Source organism: Nuphar pumila, chromosome 13, assembly GCF_984573655.1.
Source record: "Nuphar pumila chromosome 13, dmNupPumi1.hap1.1, whole genome shotgun sequence".
NCBI lineage: Eukaryota > Viridiplantae > Streptophyta > Magnoliopsida > Nymphaeales > Nymphaeaceae > Nuphar > Nuphar pumila.
The window spans coordinates 51,271,879-51,285,018 of record NC_143261.1 but is presented as its reverse complement, the minus strand read 5'-3'; positions in this window follow the sequence as shown (position 1 = coordinate 51,285,018).

The window sequence follows — 13,140 nt, the reverse complement described above, 5'->3', positions numbered from 1 at the left end:
TTATTAACATTTTGGTTCTCTTGCAGGATGCTGGAGATGATCAACGTAGAGGAGCTGATGGAGGTATGGAAGGAGGGGTAGATCGAAAAAATGAAGAGGATGATGCCCCAAATCTTGACGACGATTAGATTCATGTATTTAATTTGTTTGACGTACTTGTAACTAATTATAACTTGGCAAAGACTGTATTTGGTTGTTTAACTTAGAACTTGTGTTAATTTTGTTTCACCTGTATATGTATTTTTTGTATGTACTTTGTTTTTTATAAGCAGGTTATATGAATTGTATAACGAGAAATTTTTCTCGAGTTTCATATTTAAAAAAAAAAATTAAATTAGCGACGGATTAGTGACAGAAATATCCGTCGCAAATCCATCACCAATTAAACTCAGTTGATGGGCTGCGACATATTTTAATTTGTCACTAATCCGTCGCTAAATTGTCGACCAAAAGTTAGCGACAGTTTATATCCAGATATAATTTATTGCTATATCGTCGCTAATTAGTGATGGATTAGCGATGCAAATAATCTGTCGCTAAACCGTCTCTAATTAGCAACAGATAAATTCCATCACAATTTAGTGACTAGGATTATGCGACAAACGCTATCCGTCGCTAAACATGTTAGCGACGGAGTTTGTGACAGATTAGCGACGGATAGCGTCCATCGCTAATACGCATTTTTCTTGTAGTGTTAGCCTTTGTAAGACATCCCCATATGTGCATATAAGACAGTGATGGTTTCTTACCTGTCCACAACTCGTATGGAGTTTTAGGCACAGATTTCGTAGGAACCTTATTCAAAATATACACAACAGTCCTTAAGGCTTCACCCCACAACTTCATGGGAAGTGTTGAATAATTCAACATAGCCTTGACCATTTTTTTAAGCGTACAATTTCTCCTTTCAGCTACATCATTTTGGTAGGCACTATCAGGCATGGTATATTGAGACACAATGCCTTCTTCTTTAAGAAATCACGCTAATGGTCCTTCCCTTTGCCCCATCTCAGTAAACTTACCATAATTTTTGCCACCTTTATCAGACCTGACTATCTTAATAACTTTATCAGTTTGTTTTTCTACTTCTTTCTTAAATTCTTTGAACATTTGAAAAATATCAGATTTTTCAAAGATCAAGTAGATATACATATACCGTGAATAGTCATCAATAAATGTGATAAAATATTTTTTGCCTGTGTAACAGGGGTTAAATGGTCCACATACATCTGTATGGACTATCTTCAATATCTCACTACTACGTTTGGCACCCTCTTTATATGTGTTTGTATGCTTAACTTTTATGCAATAAACACATGGGTCATTTTCAATAAAATTTAGATATTTCAAGATCTCTTCTTTATTCTCCTTTCAGAAATATGACCCAACCTTCGATGCCAAAGCATGTAGGATTTATCATTAATCATGCTACGTTTATTTTCAACCAATACGTATTCAGAAGTCAAAGACTTTTGGGTTTGGATCTTCACGTTCAATTTATACAAACCATCATAAACTGATGCATAACCAATTTCAATTGAATTTCTGTATATGAATAACTTAGAGTTTTCAAACTTAAAATAATATCTAAATTTATCCAATCTTGAAATTGAAATCAAGTTTCTATTATATAATGAAACATAAAAGACATCATGAATATCCAAATCTACGCTTGTATCTAAAGTAATCCTGTAGGTCCCAACACTCTTCACATGTGAACGCATCTTGTTCTCCGAATAGATGCTCTTCTCATGCATTGTTGGTTTTCTTCTGTTCAGGAACAATTGTAGACAGTTGAAAATATGAACAGTATCACCAGAGTCAATCTACCAGCTATTTTCAGGAATTTGTAATAAATTACATTCATAAGAAATAAATGATAAATTACCTTTCTTTTCTAACCATTTCTTGTACTTTATGCAATATGCCTTCTTGTGTCTCTTCTTCTTGCAAATGAAGCACTTTATGAGAGCAGAGTCGGATTGTTTGCCTTGGGATGACTTATCCTCTGCTGGCTTCTTCCTAACATTTTTCTTGAAAGTATTTTTCTTTGGTCTTACCTTGGAGCCATGAGAAGCCATATGTGCACTTTTCACATTCTCTCCTTTCAATCTCTCTTCCTCTTCAACACACTTGGACATAAGTTCATTGAATGTTCATTCATCATTATGTGTATTGTAAGAGATTTTGAAAGGTCCATAATCCAAAGGTAAGGATGCCAAAATCAAATGCACTATGAATGACTCAGAAATTGTCAGCTTCATGTCATTCAGCTAAGACGCTATATTCCTCATTTCCAAAATGTGCTGGCGAATATTATCCCCTCCAGAATATTTCATAGTTATAAGCTTTGACATTAGGGTACTGACTCTAGCCTTATTTGAACTCACAAATTGTGCTTCAATAGCACTCAGGAATTCCCTCACTGCCCTGCAATGTGGGATAGCACTGCGAATATTCTTAGCTACTTTTGATTGCAAAAGCAACAGGCTAAGCCTATTGAAGTGCTTTCACTTCTCAAAAGCACTCTTTTGATCAGCAGTACTTTGATTAGTCAGGGCAGTGGGTTCATCTATCCTTAGAGCCAGATCTAAATCTATATACCCTAATGTAAAATGAATTATTTCTTTCCAATCACTAAAATTAGATTCATCAAGAAAATGTATAAAACTTGAGTCATCTAAAATCACAGAACTAGAAACTGCATGACAAAAGACACATATCAAAATAAAGCATATACGAGACAAGCTTGATGAAAAAAATAATAAATAAAAGGCCCTGAATTTGCTTATTTTCGGGCGAGTGTAGAAGGTCATCATAATCCTACTTTGGTAAGAGCTTTGACACGCGTAATCACTATGCCTACTGGACCATAGTTGGTAAAACTAAGATTTATGTGAAGCTAGACCATCAACACATGGAACCTTTGGATACACATATGCAATGTATCTCAACACATTTGCCTCATTTTACCCTACCTAAATTTTAAACACGATAAAACTACCTGTGGGTCATTTATCATTTCATGAATCTAAGTACAACAATAATATTGGTTAAATCTATATGATAATACAAAAAATTTGATGACACACGTGTATTCAGTCACTTTGGTGACATGAATTCACTAAGTCATCTAGCTATCCTTGATGCCAATACTATACATACATTTATGCGTGCATAATTATAAATAAAATGCATGAACAATAACAAAAGTCAAGCTTAAATGGGAAAAACCATGGTTCCTCAAGCAGGAACCAGTCTGAAACCACTCTGAATCGGTCTGAAACAGCCCCGAACTGGTCATTCAAGGGTATGAACCGGTTCTGAACCTTATGAACTGGTGTCAAGTATGAACAAAAGCTCATTAAAACCTTATAATTGTATGCTAAAATCCTTGTATCTTCTTATATATACGAAAATAGGGTCTTAGCATCTCAGAACTGGTCAGAAGCTAGAAGGAACTGGTCAAAAATGGCTCTGAATCGGTCCCGAAAAGGGCCAAATCAGTCCTTGATTCGGTTTAGGCCAAATAGTGTCTGGATCCGGGTCTGACCCAGTTATAACTGGATCTTGATCTGACCCGGTTACTAACTAGATCTGGGTTTGAACCGGTAAGAACCGGATTCGGGTCTGACCCGGTATTAACTGAATCTGGGTCTAACCCAGCCTTTTTAGACCCATACATGGACCCAATCCGATTTCACTGATTGAAATAAAAAACAGAAACCCGAGGGTTTCTGATTGCAAAAACAGTGAAAACAGGAAAGGGGGGTTACCCATTCGGTTTGCCTGCGACCCACATCGGAGCCTCACCGACGACGCACACGGAGCCCAGTCGGTGATGCTCCACCGGCAATGTTTGCCGCCCGACACAACCCCACGGCTGAAAGGAATAAGCAGAGTTCCCCGAATGTCGTGCGTCGCCGGATGGCCCTTGACACCGGTGAATCGGCTGTTGAAGGCCGCTATTTCCCGGTGACACACCCTCATGGCAATCCCCATCGCCCGATGGTAGAGGGGAAGCCGAAAAAGGGGGGTTTTGCCACCCTGGATGCCACGTGAAGGCTCCACTGCTTGACAGGTACCTCTTCCCGGCGATGCACCCACTGCGTTCTGCAGACGACGGCGAGAAGGCTCCACTGCCTGACGGCAGATGGAAACAAGGAAAAGGGGGATGGGTTTTTAAAACCTTTTCCAGAGGCTGGCGAAAGATGTCGGCGTTGAAAAACGCGGTGACCTAGGCGATGGGTAAACATCCTGCAGCCCGATTGCCACAGGTAAATCCAATTTTGTTTTTACTCTGTCGCCCCACGACAACAGTCATCGTCTACCGATGACACCATGTCGCCCCACGATGACCTGCTATCGGTTGCCTGCAATGTCGCCCCACGGTGACTCTACTCTGCCAGAAAAACAATGCCGCCCCATGACGACAGTCACCGAAAAAATGCCATTGAGCCCTCGCAGCAGAGGCATGGCGTGGGCCCATAACCCAATGTTGAGATCTTGGGACATGTGCACAACAAAAACAAAGAAGGCGATGTACCTGAAGAAGCCATTGAGAACCGACAACGGTTGATGGTTGGCGTTGGTGGCTTGAACAGGGTGAGCTTCGCTCCTCAGCCGGATTACAGCCCTCCAATAGCATACTCTACACCAATGTTGCCAGTATCGGCAAAAAATCGATACGATACTAACCTGAATCAGCTGTTTTTTAATAAATGTAAAAGAATGCCTAAAATTAAATTTTTTAATATTATTTTAATAGTTTTAACCCATGTCATGTTCTGATTGATACAAAATAGTTTTTAATTATTTTTTAGCCTATTCAGAATGATTCACTTGAGAATCGGTATCGATGGATTCACATGAATTGTTGACCAAACGATACAGGTCCGATTTCGATACTGACAACATTTATGTAGACTCTCTTTTAGATCTTTTGTCAGGTTTTATCCTGTGGGTTAATGCATTCTCAATCCAAACATAAAATCCCTATCAATGTCATACTGGGAAAAACATATGCAGCCACTGGTCAGTACCTTCTCTTACCGACTTACTCCTTATATTGTAGAGTATCTGTTAGCATTTGGTGACTGTCATAGTCAGATTTTTTTTTTCTATTTCATTTAAACTTCTTAAAAAATACTGCATAAAATTAGAATTGCTAATCACATTTTATGTTCATTGTATTAATAATAAATGTAGTAAATTAAAAATGTGAAAAATAAATAAGTTCTTGAAAATTCATGAAAATGTAGAAAATAAAGTAAATGATGACTTGTAGGGTCCAATCAAAATTCTAAAATAGGCATTTAAATTTTATAATTATTATAAAACTAAAAATTTAATTTCTGTAAAACAGGTAAATAATCAATTCAATTTGAATCCGCTGACTCAGGCTGATTCAATTCGATTTGATTCTGATAACAGTATTGCATAAGGACATCAACTTCGTATTTGTATTGTTTTGGGTAATAGTGAAGCCATAATTAGTAGCGCTAACAGACCACATACATGGTGAATCATGTCTGACCCGAATCTGAATGTGAAATCCAAACAGTATATCTGCATCCAAGTCTGGATCTGAATTAGGCCCAATGAAGTAGTTTTGGATCCATATTGGAAACATATGTGGTAATACTAGGTGCAGTAAAAAAAATATTAAAACAAGCTTTTTACATGTAAACAATGCAACCGTATTGGATTTTGACCAGAAACCAATTAGATCTGGCCTAAAATAGTGATCCAATAATGTGGATCCGAAAATAGTTTGATTTTGAAAATCTGAATGCATACTTTTAAGGATCCGAGAACATAAATAGCATGTCACAATTGGATCGGATATTCAGCTTTATCCGATCTGTTTGCCCCCTATTAGGATTGTCCTTATGTTTTAAATTAGGGCATAGTAAATGCACAAGTTGGTTTTCTATGCTAAACCAAAAATGCAAGAAATTATACTTGATACCGCATCATAACTTTATGATTTATGGGTTATTTATAGAAAGGTAGAAGGCTCATTTGGCTGTGGGTCCAAATTCACTTTCATGGTATAATGGCATCTATAATGATCGCTATGGACAAGCATCAAATTGTATCCATATTATGATATACATCATGCATCGATAACTACTTCCAAAATGGAATAATTTTTGGATAATGGAGTCTGGAACATAGTGACAAACGTTTTTATCGGCAATTTCTCGTTTTTCAAAAACTCATGAGAAATTGAAAACATTCCATAAATCTTGCATTTTTTGGCAAAATCTTGTCGATAAAAAAATTAATTAAAAATATAAAATTTATTTTTTATAAGAAAATATTAATAAAATTTATTTAAAAATAAAAATACATGATTTTTTTTGTGATAAATAGCCGTTTAAAACATAAATATCAGGTTTAAATCATGGTATTTATGGTTTTTCATAAATCTCACGATATTTTGAAAATCTCACAAGAAATTGCCATTTTAAACTTTCAGGCAATTTCTCACGATATTATCGCGAGATTTTCATAAATCTCACGATATTTGTCACTATGGTCTGAAACAAGGAATTCTATAGGGGTGAGGCTTAAAATGAATGTTCATGACTTGGCTCAACGTGGCTCGGCTCATTTAGCGGCTCACTCGTGCTCTCGTAAAACATGCTTGTGGTGCCAAATAAAAGGAGGAAGGATTAGGTGCATACTTTTAGTTTGCTGCTTTCCATTTTTAGGAGACAGCTTGTTAGCTGTGGGGCCCAAGCAATAATTTAAGGGTAATCAATTGCAGCAATACACCAAAAAGGTGCAATTACATTGCACCCTATCTTCTCTTACTAAAATGCTGGTTTATAAGACCTCGATGGGGCTAAAGGTGTGGTTGATTGCTTGTCCAAGATTGGACCAAGCAACAATATAGGATAATTTCATTTTAGATCGTAGATGCCTACTGCTTTTTTAGCCTACCTCCAGCTTACCATGAGTAAACCAGTGTTTTTGGGTTGTTTTTCATAAATTTGATACTGCATATGTGTTCAATATAATTGATTTATTAGCAAATGACACTTAAATCATATTTTTTCAATAAAAAATGAATTTTAAGCCTTCAATATTTATGAAAAGCTTAGACTGTTAATTTTTAATCTTTAGAAACTGTCACAAGATGATCATGTTGGGGTTTTGTCTACAAATTATTATGTTAGAACTTAGTGTAGCTTATCCATTGTCCTAAATTTAGGTAAGTTTGCATGTTTATTTAACCCTTCAAAAGTTTAGTTCTTAAGAGCGTGAGAACTTCACTTAACCTTAAATAGTGTAGAGTTGCTTGTATGGGTAAGGGGCATTGGGGCATATCAATTGGACTTTCAACTTTGGATTTGGGTTTGCGTTTAGGATCATTTAGGTTTAATCATGGTCGTTCTTAGACTTTGACTATTCCTTTTGTACTTGGGATGATTTTATCTTAAAGACCAAGGCCGTCTTACTTTAGCTTTTTGACTGATCTATCATGAGTTTTGGCCAAATCAGTTTTAGATGCTGACCCAGTCTTTCTATCAGTTCAAAACCATTGAACTTGACCAAAACTTTCCCAACATCTTTTGCTGGTCAAATGATTCATTATATGCTCCTTCTTGTTGACCATTGACCAAGACCCTAATCCTCTTCTCTCTATATTTATTGAATCTAGCATTACATGTAATGCAGAATCTTGTAAATCTTTGAAAAGAAGACCTTATTTTCTTTTATGAAGGACAAGGAAACCACTCTCAAAATCAAAGACCTAACTGCACTGACTAACTCTGTCATACTTATGGTTGTTTTTTCGATGGTGTAAACTTGTGGCACACTCCATGCCCCCAAGGAATCACCAATCTGAGAAAGGGCTTATACCTTGCTCTCATTAATGCAAGGGGTTGATGCTCATGGATAGAGAACCTTGACCACTAGTCTAGTGGCCAAGGCCCTTTCACTTTCTTATTTTCCAAAAATGTATGCAATTGATTTCATTGGGGTCCACGTGCATATCGACAAATCATATATTTGACTTAAATCATCCCAGTTGATAAGTTTAGGTATGGTACTTTGAGAATACTTGGGGAGGGAATTAATTAGATTTGGTCTGGTTTTCTGGATCCAATGCACAAATTTCGGTTATGGACATTAAGGGCATGTTTGTTTCATGCAATTTTCATAGGCAATTTCTAAGCAAACATCCTTTTTTCTTGCTTTCTCACAATGAGTGTGTTATCATGCAAAATTTTACTTTTGCAAGTCAACTGAACTTTTAAAAATATTTTTAGAAAACTCGTCTCCGTTTTGAAAAGTATGGGAAAAGTTGAGAAATTTGAATCCGCCTGTCGATATGAGGTTTAACCGTTTCTGGCGCTTTAACCAGGAGTAATCGATTAAAGGATTGAACGATATGTGTTGTTTTATTCAAATGTCTAAGAAATTATTCTAAATCCTAGAATGTAGAAAGAATGAAACACACACGATATGATTTTGGAAAAGAAATTTATTGAAAACATGATGCACGTCTGAAACAGTTGAAAAATATTTTTTGAAGAAATATTTTTAAAATGAATCAAATAATGGGGCGTGTGGTCTTGTGGGCTCATGCATGATACAATCTAATATAAATAATGCATGGATGCAATTTGTTGAACTTTCTTTTTTGAAAGATTTGAGAAAAATCATTGATAAATCTCCTTATTTTATAAAAATTCTTTTAATGAAAAGGAGTTTTTTGTACCTTACAGAATTCAGATGAAATATATTCGCCACATATTCATGACTATAGCCACAAGTATGTTTTGAATATATTTCTTTTAAATTCTAAGAGGAAGGTTTTAGAAAATATCTTGAAATCTTTAGAAATATGTAATGATTTTTTTAAATAACCTAAGTGTTTAGGTTTTTGTAACTTAAAAGAGATTAATAAAACATGAATTTCGTTCGTATTCTGATTATTGCCACAAATACGAATTTCACTAATTTTATTAATTTCTTAAAAAAAGGTGCACACATCATTCGTGTTTCACCATTGTGAAATTAGAAAAGTGCATATGCATGACAAACTATGATAATTAATAATAATAAAATAAACTATATGCTTATGCAATCCTAAACTATGCAGAAAAGTAATTTTCTATTATTTTTGGTATTTGATTATAATTTACATTAAATAATTGAATAATAAATAAAGAAAGAAAAGAGAATACAATCTTGAACTTTTCTGCAAAATCAGCAAAGATATTAGTAGAAATATATAAGCTTTTCAGGATTTATCCAACGATATCTAGAAATTGAGGAATGTTTATCCTCAAACAAGCCTTTCTCATGCATTCATAAAATAAAATCCTAAATAAAATAAATGAAGATACATGATTTAATAAACTATTAAAATAAACTGATTATAAAATAAATAAAAAAAATAGAATTAAAGACAAAATAACCAAAATACCCCTAAAAATTGATATTAATCATAAAATAGTGTTAGAAATCAGGGTTTTAGAAAATAATTTTGAAATATGCCTAATCTGAAGACCAAACGAGTTTGAATCGACACCAAATCGGGTGGAGAGCACCCTAACATAATCAAGAAAATAATAAAAATATAAAACGTATAAAAACTATTTATGAAAATGATAAAATAAACAAGAAAAGATCAAATCTACTCATATTTTTGAAAAACTAGATTCTATAGAAAACCGATTCTTGAAAAACATTAAAATGACCTCTAAAAATTTTGAAAATCGACATGGACACACTGAACAACCCTAAAGACATAATGTAATCAAGAAATAAATTTAATGGATATTCTAAAAATAAATATTAAATTAAAAAGTGAAAACATGATGCATAATAAGCTATTTTGTACCTATCACAGTTTCGGGCTGAAATAAAATAGCAAATAGAAATTAAAATTTATAAAATTTTTCACAGATAAACTAGACATGACAAAAAAGAGATCCCTTTTTACTGATCAGAAAAATCATCTTCGGTTAAGGAGATACAACTCTGGTAAGATGATCATAATTTTGGATAATGTCTGACGATGCAAGAAAAGAAGGTTCTGGTTTTGGGTTAAAATAAAATAGCAGACAATCATTAAAAATTGTCAAAATCACCAAAAATAAACTAGACGTGTAGACAAATAAGTCATTTTTTATGAATCTGGAAAAAATCTTCAGTTAGAGAGATATTACTCCGGCAAGTTGACCCAGATTCTGCACAACGTTTTGATGGTGCATAAAATATGTTTTGGTTCTTGATTTTAAAAATGGGCCATCAGATGCTTAAAAATTAGGAAATTTTGCCAAATTTACGTAAGCATATGAATATATCCCTCATAAAAAAATTGGCTCAAAATAGCAAAAATAAGTACATAAAATAACGATGCTAATATGATGCTAGATACAAGATTTAAGCATGACTGTTAAACAAGATTAAAAATGTAATCTAAACATGCATAAAGAATAGAAACGAAATAAGACTGATGATCTTGATGCTGTATGGATGAAAACAATAATGTAAATCTAAATCTAAGATCCATAAAATAAAGAAATAAATAAAAAAATGAATGCATGTGATTGATTTTACTATAGCCGATTAGAAGAGGGACTCAGTTTATGAGAAACTGAGTTCCTGATTCCTTGTGGTTGTAAAGAAAAGAAAAACACAACAAAATAATAAAATGAAAGTGAAAATAAAAAGGAAGTAAAGGGATTACCTGATCTGAATGATCTTCCCTTGCTGCAACGAAGATGAAACAAAAAAGAAAGAAGAAGAAGAGAGGGCAACAACTATGGGAGATGGAAGAGAGAAAAGAAAGGAGAAAAAGATCAAGGGGAGAAAGGCTTCTTGGCATGGGCTGGACATCCCCCCTTAGGCTCTATTTATAAGAAAAATTAGAATAAGATAGGGACTCCCTAGTGGGTCTCATATTTGAGGCTAATTAGCAATCAATTAAGAAAAAATGATTTTCTTAAAGAGTCCTCATTTGGATATTTTTTGACTTTTCTTATTTCAACCTAATTGAAACTCTAAACAAAAGAATCCAAATGTGGCGCCACCTAAGTGGGGTCCATATTTGATTTTAAAACAATTAAAATAAAGGTTAAAAACAAAAGATGATATTAAAAAGTTAAAAAGCAAAAATCAAAGTCCTAAACCAACTAGATTTATGAAATAACAAAAATTAAAAAAACCAAATGGAAAGAATGATTAAGAAGTTGATGCCACCTAGGTGGATCCTATATAAGGTGAATTGGATTGGATCTAAGATCCACTTTGAAATTCGAGCCTGACAAAAATCTAAATCAAAATCCAATCCGGATCCAGATCTGACACACATTGTTTTTTTGAAAAAGGCATTTTAAAATATCAAATATAAAACACTGGGTTTAGATTAAAATGTAAAGATCAATTTTGAACCCATATTTGGAATTGGAAGAAGGTTTTTAATTCAGATATGGATCTGAAGCTTCAAATGACAAATGGATCTGGATCTCAGATAATGAGTCTGATCCATGTTTGAAAATGATGGATGGATCTTGATCAAAGATAAGATTGAAAAATGAATCCTAGATCAAATATAGAATTAGCAAGTGGATCCTGGATATTGAATAAGTATTAAAAAATAGATTATGAATGATTGATTGGACCTTGGATATCTGATGAAATAATTTAGATTCAGAAAATAAATTGGACTCTAGATATAGATATCAAAATGAATTGGATAAAAGGATTCAGGTTTGAAAACAAGATGGACCCTGGATATAGAAGAGTGAATTGGATAAAAAATCCAGGTCAAGAGTAGAAAATAGATACTGGACATCAGATCCAGTATTAGATTTGATCTGGTATCCAGTGTCCAAATTGAAACATGAGTTGGATCTGAGACATATATATAATCTCAGAAGAAGAATTGATCCGAGTCTAAACTGAAAATTATCTTGGCTTAAAAATAACTAAACTGCTATTCTAAATAGAAATGACCAAGATTAAAATGATTTTGCCCTGTAGGGCGAAGATGGATGCTTGAAAGGTAATGTTTGAACTAGGTTCTAAGGTCTCTGAACTCAAGTGAACTAAAAAGTCACTGTCTCAACTAGACTCCTAGACCAGATGAGTGAAAATAGACACAATTCTACAAGAAATAATGAGAAATTCACTGTAGAGTCAAGTAAGCAACGAAAGTATATGGGGTTTGAGCTAAAATGACAATCAACTAAACTAAGATGAACTAAATCGAGACATAAATCCTAACTAGACTGACTAGGGTTAGCTCAATTCTAACTTAAATAAGCTAAAATAGTATCCAGGAATGTGAAAAATAAATTTGAACTAAAACTGGATCACTTAAACTTTTGATGAGCTCAAGTTAGATATTGGGGAATAGGATCTACGGGAATTGACCGACTCTTGAATAATTGGGTTGAATTTGAGCTAAAAAAAAGTTCATTTTATGTGAAATAAATCAAATTTAGCTGAAATAAATAGAGTCTACTCAGTGTGAGCTCAGGAAAGCTAAAAATGATTGATATTCTAACTCTTTTGAACTTAAAATAAGTTGGGTTGGGTCTAACTGACAACGATCTTGAGTAACTTAGGAGTAAAATGATAATTTTATTGGTAAAATAGGGTGAAATGATACCTAAACTAGAATGGACCTAAGGGTTAGACTCCTATATTGTTCTAAAGAAGTTGACATAAATGAAAGAAGGTGTTCAAAAATGAACTTAAAAAATTTGAGGTGTTTTACGTGGTGAAATAAACATCAAATCATCAGTGAGAAAGTACCATGCTAGCACAAGTGAGGTCGATTTTTTTATCATCACCTATCAAATTTTTTTACGTGCAAATCCTTTCGTACCTGTCCTCATGTGAAAACATTCACTTAGAAAAGGGGAGCTGGCAGAATTTTTTTGTTAAATCAGTGGAATAGTACCAGGCCTTTCCCTTTTGTGAGAATAAAACAAAAAACCTACATCTGCATTTAGAAGAGATTCAGTCTCATGTGATAGGGCTTCTCCGTTTAATCAACATTAATTTTGAACAAACCCAATCTAGCTATTTTGGCTCGAGACTCAGATTTGGTTTTAGAATCTACCATGATCCAACACATATGTGACCATGCCTTAGCCGGTCATG